We start from the raw sequence: 13,635 nt of genomic DNA on the forward strand, positions 1-13,635 counted from the left end.
TTTTATTAATTCTATACATTAAAGCACAAACAAATCATATATACATATATTATTTATTACATATGAGTATTCACAAATAGTGCTTCACTGTGTCTCTCTAAGAAAAGTGGTGTGCATGTCTTTAGTGTCTATTGATAAATAAAACCTAACAAGATATATATATATATATATATATGTTTGTGTGTGTGTGTGTGTGTGTGTGTGTGTGTAATGGAATGAAATGCAGTATATTCTTAAATATGATACATGTTAAGGCTACGTTTGAGCATTCACTAATGTAACAAATATAATAAGTACAGTGCTGGTCAAAATGTACAGATATAATTCTATACATTTCACTGTTGTTCTCTATTGTCTATTGATAAATATAAACTAAAGAGATATAGGTATGTGTGTTTATCTGTGTTTGCTTAAATATATATGTAATGACATGCAATATATGTAAGTCTATACATTTCTTAATCGATTTTTTCTTACCTTTTTATTTTGCAAACACAGTATCATCCTAAGCCTAATCATAAAACATATAAACTAAAAACACATGTGGGTTCAAATCCCACTCTGAGTAAATATTCATATTTCTTTTTAATTTACTAAAACAGTATCATAAAACATTGTAACCTTAAATATATATAAAACGTTTATTTTTCTTATTTTTTAATTTACTAAAACAGTATAATCAAACATAATCTAAAATAAAATATATATGTGTATTTACAACTTTTATTTTTCTTAAATGTATACAATATAATCTTGTATATATATATAAAACTTTTATTTTTCTTATTTTTTAATTTACTATAACAAATCATAAAACATTTTAACCTAAAATAAAATATAAAACTTTTATTATCTTATTCTCTATATAACCTTAAATATATATATATATATTTAAAACTTTTCTTATTTTTTAATTTACTAAAACAGTTTCATAAAACAATATAACCTAATATATATATAACTTTTCTTATTCTTTTTATTTACTAAAACAGTATCATAAGACAATATAATCTTATATATATATATATATATATATGTATTTAAAACCTCTATTTTCTTATTCTCTATATAACCTTAAATATATATATATATATATATATATATATATATATATATATATATATATATATATATATATATATATATATATATATATATATTAAAATGTTTCTTATTTTTTAATTTACCAAAACAGTTTCATAAAACAATATAACCTATATATATATATATATATATATATATATATATATATATATATATATAACTTTTCTTATTCTTTTTATTTACTTAAATAGTATCATAAAACATTATAACCTAAAATATATAAAACTTTTATTTTCTTATTTTTTAATTTTCCAACACAGTATCATGAAAACAATATAACCTTAAAAACACAGTTTACGCTATTAAACGTTACATCTCCACACCAGCAGGGTGAGGTGCACTTGGACACTCACCATGATGGATGTCACCCTATCAAAATGGCTACCATCTTACCAGATGACCTATGACCTTACAAATTGCCGATATCAGCCAAGATGGCTGACATCCAAAATAGCCGATATCATCCAAGATGGCTGACAAGGGAGGGTCAAATGGTAACCCAAGGGGGGTGCTGGGAAGGAGAGAGGAGTTCCCGTTCAAAGGTTCATAGGGAGCACGGGACTTCCAGCTGTCAAAATAAGTGATGCCGCCATCTATACTACTTCTGTGGCTGTCTGTGGCTGGACCGGAGGGTTGGACCTGGGTTTCTCTTCATTACGAATACATCTTTCGCTGCCCAGGTGCCCACATGCCTGACCTGCTTTTCAGCTGGATCACAGCTCCGCCCCAGCAGGGTAGAGCATCCAAAAATGGTACAAACTCATCCACGTATTGCAGTGTTTCCGGGAGAGCTGGCATACTGAGCGAGAAAGTCAACACTGACAGTGTGGCGAGAGACATAATGTATGTGCTCTGTAATGTCATTGCTGTCAGGTGTGAGATTTCTATGATGTCATCGCTGATATAGCAGTGAAGTGAGAGGAAGAGGAAGGGATAGCACGTGTGTGGGCTCACTGGCTGCCTCAGCTAGAATGGGTGAATGAGAGAGTGCAGGAACGGAACGCAGGAAATATACAATTGTATGTGACAGGCCGCTGTCTGTCACGGCACGGCTGCTGCTGACGTCTGCTGATGAGGTGCTCATGTGCCACAGCTGTGTTGTCACTCCCTCGCTAACAGGCTGTGGACTCACGGTTGCGGGCAATGAGCACCGAGGCGATTGTGACGTCAGTGGCAGCTGTGCCTTCTCTATTTAATCCCTCTCCTTCCCAGATGGAGGCAGCTAACCCGCTGAGAAGGAGGACTGACACTCCCAACCCTGACTGCCCGGAGCACCCTGTTTTGTGTGGATGTTTCGTTTTGGTTGTTTTTACCCCTTGTATTTTGTCCCGTTTACCCTGTGAACCACAATAAAGCCCGGACACCAACGGAACCAGAGATTCTCTCCATCCCTGTGTCTGGCTTTTACATTGTATTATGCATATTCTGAATCGATTTGTAATGTATATTCATGATTTATTGATTGAAAGAGTTCTGTTTCTTCTGGCTAAACTTGTTTGCACATTGAATATTGAATTGTAGTGTCTGTGTGTGTGTGTGTGTGTGTGTGTCACTAGAAGTCCAGCACACTATCCATTGTGGCACAGAACCACAAAACTGTACGACGAAGATACTCTTCTGCATGCCTGCAGATGACCGGGCGTCTCAGCGTGATTTGACAAGTAGCATTTACCGGTGTGTTTTTTAAATCCCTGTCTCGCTGATTTTGAGACGGATGGAAATGATGGGTTCTTCTATTTGGTAAAATGGCTTTGCTCACTCGAGAGGCAGCCAGGTTAAGCGGGCAATAATGCACAAGTAGCTCTGTCTTGCGAATCTTGGAACTGTCCATTGAACGTACACGGCGTCAGTCGTCAAGAAATGTCAAACAAGGAATGCCCACAACGATGGTGGGATAGAAAGCCACGGGTGCAAAACACAACGGCTTAGTAGTCCATGGCCTTAAGTACAAGGCCACCTGATCCAGCTATTCCCGGAGATGCAACTGACACGGAGGGGGACTGGTACAGTGACAGTGGCTAGGAAAAGAAGCTGCGTATGAGGTCTTGATAGTCAAGCAAGGATTTGGGACAAAGTTGGCATTCCAGAAAAGTAAGAAGTGAAGGCATCAGCGAGGCACTTGACTGCAAGATACCTCTGGCTGTCACAAGGAAGCCCAGCAAGCTCTAAGTTTCATGAAGTGAGCACTGACTCTGGTGGGACTCGAACCCACAACCTTTGAATGACCACTGCCCTTTTCACTAGAAGTCCAACGCGCTATCCATTGCGCCACAGAGCCACACAAGACATTTGTCACCATACTGTTCTGCACGCCTACTGATGACGGGGCATCTCAGCGTGCTTGTACAAGTAGCATTTTCAGATGTGTTTTTTAATCCCTGTCTCGCTGATATTGACACAAAAGGAAATGATGGGTTCTTCTTTTAGATAATGCGGCTCATGTTGACTTGACTGTGAGGGGAAGTATTTGTCAAGCACACTGTCTGTGTCTGTCTGGCTGTCTGTGTGTGTCTGTGCTTGTGTGTGTGTGTCTCTGTGTGTGATGTGGGACAGTGCCCTGTCTGAGTGCCAAATATATTATATTCCCACCATTGTTGCAGCAAGATTGTGTAACCCATATATGAATTTAAGCTTTGTGTATGGCTCCGGAGAGGACAGGTACAGTAGTTCTGTGCAGGTGATTTTTAGAAAAACATTTTCATCCAAGGACATAGAAAGAACATAATGTAAGACACAGGAGACGTGTGTGTTAAAGTTTGAGGTACCTCATTACCATCATCTAGTTGCCCAGAAACCAAAGGGAGTCCTCTTGTATATGATAGCAAGTTCTTTAGAAAAAACTTTAGATGTGTCTTGCCCAGTGACCATCTCCGGAGCGCTTCGTTGTAGCTCAATAAACTTTTTTGGTATTATTTCAGTTAAATCAGGTCCTGATTATTCCTTGTCCGCCTGTTTATTGAGGGAGTAAAATTTGTCCCTATTAGTGCGTCTGTGTCTGTGTCTCTGTGTGTGTGTGTCTGTGGAGGGTTGACATTTTTGATATCCATAACATCAGAGCAGATGAGCTGAACATGTTTCTCATTATGCACACTGGGCACACTATATTGAATAGCGATAACACTACACACATATGAACACCAAATTATTGCTGAATCTATAGTTATGTTAACTCTGAAAATGATAAAATGATCATCTGAAACACACAACAATAAAGCAACGAACATCATTCCACAAAGCAAAGCGAGCACATACAAGGATACTGTAAATTGTAACTGTACGCATACACTAATGTACAAGCACAATGACCATGAACTCAGACCCAATTCTTGGTGGGGGGGGTTTAAGACTAGAAAAGTCACTGGTGCCATCACTGGTATACATTGATTACAGATCGGGCCCTGTGTTCAGTGTGGCCACTGCTACCTACCTACATACCAGAGGAGGCTGGTGCATAGAGGTGCGAGAGAGCAGTTCTGGATCAAACACACCTGCTGCTGCGCTCTGCTCTCCAATGCGCACTGCAGGTCAGTCTCAGGACCAGACAGTGCGCAGTAAGTTGACCATTGAAATACTCTTGCTGTGCTGGATTTTATTTCTGCTATGACACTGACAATTTGATGAATGGTGATAGCTAGTTTAGGGTTACCATACATCAGAGGAGGCTGGTCCACAGAGGCAGAGGAGGTTGCTCCTCCTCTATCTTTGAGTGTTTAGCTGTTACTGTTTCTTCAGTTATATTTGTACTATATTACCTTGTTATAGTGTTAAAATGTATTTTCATTTAATAGTGTGGTTTTTCAAAGTAAATACTTTTTATATACATTAATCATATTAACTAAAACAAATATGATTTTCTTTTTAGTAAAAATAATACTAATCGTTAATGTTATTTATTGTTTGTTATTGATTGTTAAAAAAATATGTTTTAGCTCACAAGTTTTTGTGTTCTTTTCTTGGTAAATCATTTTAGCACCTTTTTGCCATGTATTGAACAAATAAGTGCTGTTTTTTATTTGACCTATTTGTATATATTTGCACAGTATATAATGTTACATAAGGGTCCAGGGATTGAATGTTACACTCATAACTTATTGTTCAGACATTAATACATAGATTTTGTTTTGCATGTAAATACTTGTTTGACGTCATAACACTTTGTTGTAAAAGGTACTTCTTAACATACAGTGTTAAAGATGCATTCTAGTGATGTTGGGGGGAGTTGTTTACCCATTCTCTCCAGTCAGGCATTTTCTTTATTTTTGCATATTAAGGGGACCCTATTTTGTTCACTAATACCATTCCCTCTTGCACTGAACACATGCTCAAGGAATGTGTCCATATTGAAGCACTTTTGGGGGTGAGGCGGGTGGAAAAGTTGTCTGTATTGTCTTGTGTTCATGGCAAGAAGGCATCACCGTTGTCTATTGTGTTCATTTTAAAATACATTTGTCACTAGCAAATGGTAGCAAATATGGTGGTACATTAATGCTGGATTGTTATGAATAGCCCAGCTTATCCTTGTAATTTGCTTCAATCTTGACTTACAAACTGAGTTTTTAAAACCAATTTTAAAAGCATGCCCCCAGACCCCCCTAGCAGACCTCTCTGTAATAATCATGGCCTCCTTATGGCCCCCGCCCCATTTTCAAAATCCTAGAATCAGTGAAATGATTTTTGTCCTGTTTTTCATGTTGTACAGAATTGATTTCTTATTATCATGGTTGTACAGTAAACTGTCCAATTTATTAATTCGGGACCGTTTAGCCTGGAGCTTAGGCTCACTCATATCTTCCTCTTGAAAGTGGCGACTGCAGACGATAGTATGAGGGGTTATGCTGAACTGCTCACACCAAATATTTTGTATCCACTTTTTGAGAGTATCTTCCATGGTAGGGAAAGTATGAAAAGAAAGCTCAACACGCAGTTGAACTAGAGGAAGCCTCACGCAGCGGGACATCTGATACCCCACTCCCCCGCTGTTATTGTGAAAATGGTGCGGTCGAAACACTTGGCCAGTCAGATGTGCGGAACACACTGATGTGCATTTTGCAGCTCAGCAAAGCGGAAACTGACTAGCGAGTCAAAATGCCTCACCAAAGGCAAAAATCAGGGGACAGAGAGGAAAAGGAATCGAAAGAAGCAGAGAGGCAATGGCCACATTTCTTGCAAAGCATGAACACCAGGTATGATAGGCGAAGCTGAACATGGCAAAAGTGAGGAGCTGGTAGACTCGCAAATAAAACGTCAGCTAGAAAGCTTAACCTTTAAGTAACGTTAGCACATTCACTTCACTAGATAAGAAAAAAAAACACTGCTTCACTGGCCATGAGAAGGGCTGTGTACCAACCCGGTATTAAACGGGCCCCGGTGCTAAATGATTAAAGACTGTAGTATTGATGAGCTCCGACGTTACGGTTCTTTTGAACGTGTCGGTGTCATTGGAAATCACGCAGCTGCAGCCGCTGCTCTGCTCTGTCGGACTGACACACACACACACACACACACACACACACACACACACACACACACACACACACACACACACACACACACACACACACACACACACACACACACACACACACACACTATGGCAGGGATGGCGAACCCGTAATGCAACGTCTGAATTTCAGTGTGAATACATACACAATAAAATAGCACCCTTCCCAGTAGCTAGAAATACCACGCATTAGGCTGCTATGGGTTAGATCATGGGTTTTCAAACCGGTCCTGGAGTACCCCCTGCCCTGCTGGTTTTTGTTCCAATTTAGGTTTTAATTACTTAATTGAATGGTATATTGCTTTGTTAGGTCAATTAAGGATTCAATTAAGCAATTTAAGACCTCAGTTGCAGTGAACATTTTGTCAGGGTTCACATCGCAAAATGTGAGACAAATTCACCTCCATTTGCGATGTATTTTCTTCATCGATTCGCTGATTCTGCGATGCATTAAAATACGTTTTTCCGTCCCAAATCAAGCATCGAAAATGCGTATAAGCAATGCTGAGGTACCTCCCCTTTAAGATACGCGTATTTTTTTTATTTTATTGTGACGCCCGAGAGGCGGCCCGCACTCCGTGCCCTGTTACCCGAATCCCGTCCCTCATTGGCCAGCGGGTCTGTCACTCATACAGGGCAGGGCTGTAGCTTTCCAATTACACCAGACACGCCCATATCCGAGTACTTGGCTGCGCTGCGGGTTTGTGTGAGAACAAATAATCACCACTTTTGATAATTGGTAGACCAATTTAAGTTGCTAATCAAGCAACTCGTGTTGCTAAGCAAAATTATATTTGATTAGCATAACTACTATGCAAATTTGAGACAACAAAATGTACGCTGCAGTTGGAACAAAAACCAGCAGGGCAGGGGGTACTCCAGGACCGGTTTGAAAACCACTGGGTTAGACGATTGCACTGACTCCTTTTTTCACACGCAAAATTACATCGAGAGCAACAGACATGGACGGTCACTACTACTGAGTTCAGGCAATAATTATTATGCATGCTATTTAAAGTCGTTCACATTGTCTGGCAAACCCAGCGGATTGTACATCACGCATCACACTCCCCTCACACAGACGCACACAAAGAAAGATATAGAGAGACACAGAGAGAGACAGATAGAGAGAGAGAGAGCGCTACAGTAATTAACGGAGCACAAGAGGTGGCCGCCGAGGCCACACAAAACACGACAAAGTCAGCACAGTTTCCAAATCGACCCTATTATTTAAAATATATTCAAACTCGGCATTTACGTTTTCAAAGGAGCACAATCTGCCGGTTGTCGTGGTTGGATCGATCCATAATAATGCTAACAATGTTCCAATTTACCAACTTACATAGCTAGCTAGCGTTAACTAATTTTACTCAGATCAGTGTAATGTGTGATGCGCTGCATCACTACACTGCATGCTAACGCCCGCAGTTTCACGCAGCAATGACGCAGTGACGCAAATGGAACTGGCTGGCACTTATTCTGCTCGGTGATATTCTTGGTTGTTCCATGGTGGTGCTAAAGTGGGGCTGTAGCCTAACCAAGCCATACCCCGCCGCCACCCCTGACGCTGTGCAAGATTTCTATGAGGGCAATTATTGCTGTGAGTGACCTAGACAGATGTCATCATGGGCAGACTCTCTCTATATATATTTTTTTTCACAATAATTCATATTGTCTTGTGCATCATAATAATTGTAACCAGGTGGCTGATGTGTACACTCTACCCTTGGCTAAATTACTGACCATGCCACTCGTTTCGCCCAAATAGTTTTAGATATAATGCGCACAACTCAGGTTTCCCCCTACAAGATCTTTTTAATCAAATAAAAGTAAGCAGAGACCGGAATAAATTGTACAAAATGTTTAACAGTTTATTACAAGCAAAAATCCAAGAATAAAAGCAGGATATGCAATAAACGATTCAATAATTATTCATCTTAAATGCCACAGGCGAACTGGGGTTAGTGAAGTAAAATAAACAAATAAACCACACTACAAACCAAACTCTAAATGTGAAAACAAATCGTGATCATTGTAACAACTCAACTCCAAAAAAGAAACCATTCAAATAAGAAACCCCAACTACCCGTTCACCAAGTGGCAATTAGACAGATGACTTTTAAAACTATTGTACGTTACAAATCATAATATAACAATAGTTTAAAGATGGATAAAAACAAAGAAAAAAATACATAAAATCCATTGTCAGCATGATTAAACAAAAGTTACCTAAAATGCAGTTTAAATCCAGTTACCTCGGGGAGGACAGGTATGCAGAGCAGCTTCCTTCATCCAAATCCTGTCACAGAAAGTTAGATGAGTTGGGAGCTGTGAACACAGGTGGGACTTGATAGGGGTGGGACACTTTCCTGGTTTTCTTCTATTTTTACCCCTGTCAGAGATCCCAGTTTAATACTAATGTCTAATCAGATTAATCTGTGTCCCAGTCTCCCTCTTTCATATGATATGCAAGTATTACTGATGTAACAAATATCATTTTATTTTCTAGAAAGGGGTGAGGTGACACATTAGCTGACTAAAGTAGGTAGAAACTTTTTTTTTTTAATCTATGTACTATTTGTCAATAGTGAAGTCATGCTGGATTCCAAGACGTGTCTCAGGCTGCCCTCTGACAGAGAAGGAGCTTATTAAGGGCATGTGTTGTGTGCAGGGTATTGTTATTGTTGTATTGCTATGACCAGCAGTACATATTGTGATATTGTGGAGCAGTGTAGCACAGTCACTCAGAGATGGCTCACACTCTGGGCCCTCATTCACCACAGCCCAACACTATAATGGGGATCCCAGACTGACGGGTAGTGGCAAAATAAATCAGTTTTCTGTTGGTCTCAGTGTAGGATGTTGTTAATATACACTGCACTGCTGGGTTTACAGGTCACAGTGAGTGTCTCTCCTGGCTGAACAGATTTCACTGATGGAGTCTGAGTCACAGTATACTGTCCGGTGGATTCTGGAAACGAAGAATAAAAATAATGCTTACATATATATGTAATATACATGAAAACAATCTGATTTGGTCTGTGAGTTTGATGTGTGCCTGTTTAGATATTACAAAGAAATACATACAAAATGGAAATAATAAAATCAAAATAATTCCCACCCTGAGTGCATAGTGTCCAGATGAACATGGTGATGAAAGTCATTGTTGATGTGTATTGTGTTGGCATGAAGGGCAGCTGTCGGTCATGAAGTGTTAAACTCACAGGCTGTAAACACTCCCAGAGCACTGAAGCATGTGCTGCCGGTGCCAAGTGTCTCGTTGTCGGACCTGCTGCATGGATTCCCCAGATCACCGCTACCTGTCACCCCTGTCTCAAGTTTTGTGGTTTCCCTTCTAATAATTTCATTCTTTTCTTTCTTCAAATGTACTTAAACCAAGGAGTACAGTTTTTGAACCATTCAAGACGATTTTATTAATTTTCCTTTTTAAAAAAAAACTGGTGGTTCAGTTAATTTGCTACAGAAATTCGATACCCTCTCAGTAATGTTGTGTAGATTGCTAAATGGAGAGTCTTTGACAGCATAAACATATTAACTGTGTAGTGGTGCACCTCAACAGCTTAACAAGCTTTCCATTTCCATTTTCAAAATAAGAAGCAGAATGTGCTCACAGGGCTCCCCAATTATTGACATTTGAGGCCAGAGGAGTAAATTGATGCACATTGAATGTCATATTTTTTTCTCCATAAAGGATCTGAACACGAATTACAAATTCTACAAGGATAAGGGCAGCAAAATGAGTATCCCGCGTATCAATTTCACTTTCTAACAATATATGCATTGGTTGCACAAGCAGAGCAAATTGAGCATTATTTAAGAAGCATCTTTCAATCACAAAGGCAACATGTTCCCTATGACCCACTGGGCTTTGGAAAGCTGTTCCTCTGCTCTATATCGGACCTCCGGATCATTTGTTTGTTGCTAATTGATTGGTATAAGCCCCAGGTGTGTACAATCCCCCAGGAAATTATATACTAGGCTGCAATTTAGTGCGTATCCTGCACTTGTGTTGCAATCTGACCCAAAGGGCAACACCTTTGAGTTACTAACTTAATCCTGTACCAATGTTTACATATTAGATAACTTTCACCATCTGCTGTCAGAGAAACAATGCACTATGTTTGGCAAAGCACTACGCTATGTACAGAACACACTTATTCCTGGGTAGCTGCTGCCATGCTGGAACAGGCTGGCACACAAAATCAGGCGCCTGCAAAACAGTTTATATGTTATTGCTCAACTGTCATAAATTGTAGAATACATGATCTCGATAAAAGCTCAGACATTTATCACACAGGGCAAGCCAGCTAAGCGATGAAAGGAACCATAACCATTTAATGTGCCTTTTCACAATTGCTGGCGCTCTGTGCCACGATCAGCCGTGTTCAGCCAGCATTAATGACACAGGCCGCTTGTCTAGAACGGCAACATGAATTGAGCACCATCAGAGTAAACAGACAGTCGCAGTGCGGGGGCTTCTGTAGACTTTCACAATTATCCGAATTTACTTTTCTCACTTGAATTCTGTGCTCTCTATATTATCGCTGGATCCAGGGGACTGGGGACAGTGCTGGCTCAGTACCGGTACACTGTGTGTGTGTGTGTGTGTGTGTGTGTGTATGTGTGTGTGTGGGGTGGCGGGGGGGGCGTGCTGGGCATCCCAGGTGCTGCTGTCTTAGACCGAGGTGGAGCCCGAGTGGTAGTCTGACGTCACCTTCTCTGTGGCACTCGTCACTTCCTTAGTTATTGTCATCATCGCCGCTGCTGGGGAAACTCTCCACTTTAAAAGTGTCATTGTCCTCACCATACCTGGAGAAATAAAATAAAACGGTTCAGAATGGTTACTGGAAATCAGGGTGTGTGCCCTGCGCTGAAACCAAACACAAGAAAGGATGAGAGTGAAAAGGAAGAAAGGGAAATAAGGAGAGAGAAACGCTCACCTGCACCACAGCTCTCCAGGGTCGACCCATAATGAGCGCCCAACAAACCAAATGGCCCATCCCTAGCTCCATAATATCACTATCTATATCATATATGTTTGCTTATATATTGACTTAAATATGGTGTTGCTTATTTATGGTGTATGCAACTGTGTTAAAGGATTTATGTACAAGGTTTCTTCAGTTTAATCCAGTACCCCCCCCCAATACCAAATGGCCCATCCCTAACTGCACAATATCACTCTATACGTTTACTTGTATTTTAACGTAGCTTATTTATGGTCTATGCAACTGTATTTAAGGATTGATACACACGTTTTCTTGTCTTTTGGCTTTGTTTTAGGATTATACTCACGTTTAATGATGCTCTGGTCACTCCACAGACTGCCTCTGTTGTCTGCTGCAAGTGGTACATTCGATTACATCTTGACGTGCGCTAGTAGCGATCGTTTCCAGAACATTTCTACATAAAATACTACCGGAGTTAGGCTGGAGGACACAAACCGAACGCAACCGCTGGCACATTGTCAGTTGCACGCATTCGTGAAACTAGCGCACCGAATAGCGCACCGAGGAAAAATCTGAGGATTTAAATCGTAACAGCTGTAAAACGTAAGATAATATGCACTAGCCACACGGACTAGTTCTAGAGAATCTGTACTGGTCCGCAGCGAGCTGCACTAGCCATTGGCAAGCGGGCTCGCGTTAAGATCGACCCCTGTAGTAGAACAGTGTGTCTCTATGGTTACCTATGTAGAAGCCCCAGTATAGACCAGTGTGTCTCTGGTCTATTAGATGGACTGTATTATAGAGTTAGACTTATAATTGTCACATTGTGCCAAATGTTGTGTCAAACGTAGTGAGAAGTCTGTTAATTATACAGTAGTCAAGCTGGCTTGCATTAGTCAGTCACTAGTCAGTGGGAACTGTTTCTCTTTGGGTCTAGTCCAGTATGGTCCTGCCTATGACTAGTCTATTGTTGAATGGATTGTTGTTTTAATGAGGGCTCAGATTCTAGTCCAGTTGATGTTCTACTCTCAGACTTTTGATTTTAAAATTTACTTTTCACGTTGTGCCTCAGAATGCTCAGGAGTATATGAATCAGATGTGAATTGATAATGAAACAATGATTGGTAAAAATCGATGAAGATCGATGGTTCCATGTTTATGAAATGTTTTGATTCTTGAAGGCAATGTCACTCAATGTGTGTGACTTCTTAATAATGAGTATTACAGTTCAGGCCAAATGGCAGCTGGAATTTGAATACTCTGTATTTCATGTGTTTTAAGTGGTATTGTTCAAATACAGCACATTTAGAAGCCTGAATGATGCAGCAAATTGACAAAACATTGAGTGACAGTGAGTGCAAATTAAATAAGAAATAACAAAGTTTGTTACAGTTTTAAATAATACAAATTGACAATATTTTCAACAATTTTCTTTTCCTGACACACTGGTCTATACTGGGTCTACTACATAGGTAACCATGGAGACACACTGGTCTATACTGGGGCTACTACATAGGTAAACATAGAGACACACTGGTCTATACTGGGGCTACTACATAGGTAACTATAGAGACACACTAGTCTATACTGGGGCTACTACATAGGTAACCATGGAGACACACTGGTCTATACTGGGGCCACTACATAGGTAACCATAGAGACACACTAGTCTATATGGGGCTACTACATAGGTAACCCAGGGCTCTACAGTGTGAGCGTTATGCTTAAATTTGTGAGTGAAAATAATGTTGTGCGAGTGTGAAATACAATTTGGGCGCACAGTGCATATACAATATTTGAACTCTATAAGTAAATACTACATTGACAGGATTTTGATAATAATTATATTTTACACTAATCATTATTACGTTAGAAAATGTGGGAAATGTAGTTCGGTTGTGGATTGTCGCAATTAACCGAGAAGGCAATGAAAACTACAAGAACCGTGAATGACGTTCATGACCCAGTGCTGCAGCGGTACATTTGGTACGACATCCAATCACCTACCATCTGGCGTTAGCCGCCTCGTCATTAAAACACACTTACAGATACAGTAGTACT

General features: G+C 39.9%; 1 non-coding gene across 1 annotated transcript; it reads right to left on the minus strand.

Moving 5' to 3' along the window:
• Positions 1 to 3,291: 3,291 nt before the first annotated feature.
• trnar-ucu (transfer RNA arginine (anticodon UCU)) lies at positions 3,292 to 3,382 on the minus strand. Its single transcript is given in 2 exon segments — positions 3,292 to 3,327; positions 3,346 to 3,382. It is a non-coding gene; the product is annotated as a tRNA-Arg (tRNA).
• Positions 3,383 to 13,635: the final 10,253 nt, after the last annotated feature.

The sequence above is a fragment of the Amia ocellicauda genome, chromosome 12 (assembly GCF_036373705.1).
Source record: "Amia ocellicauda isolate fAmiCal2 chromosome 12, fAmiCal2.hap1, whole genome shotgun sequence".
NCBI lineage: Eukaryota > Metazoa > Chordata > Actinopteri > Amiiformes > Amiidae > Amia > Amia ocellicauda.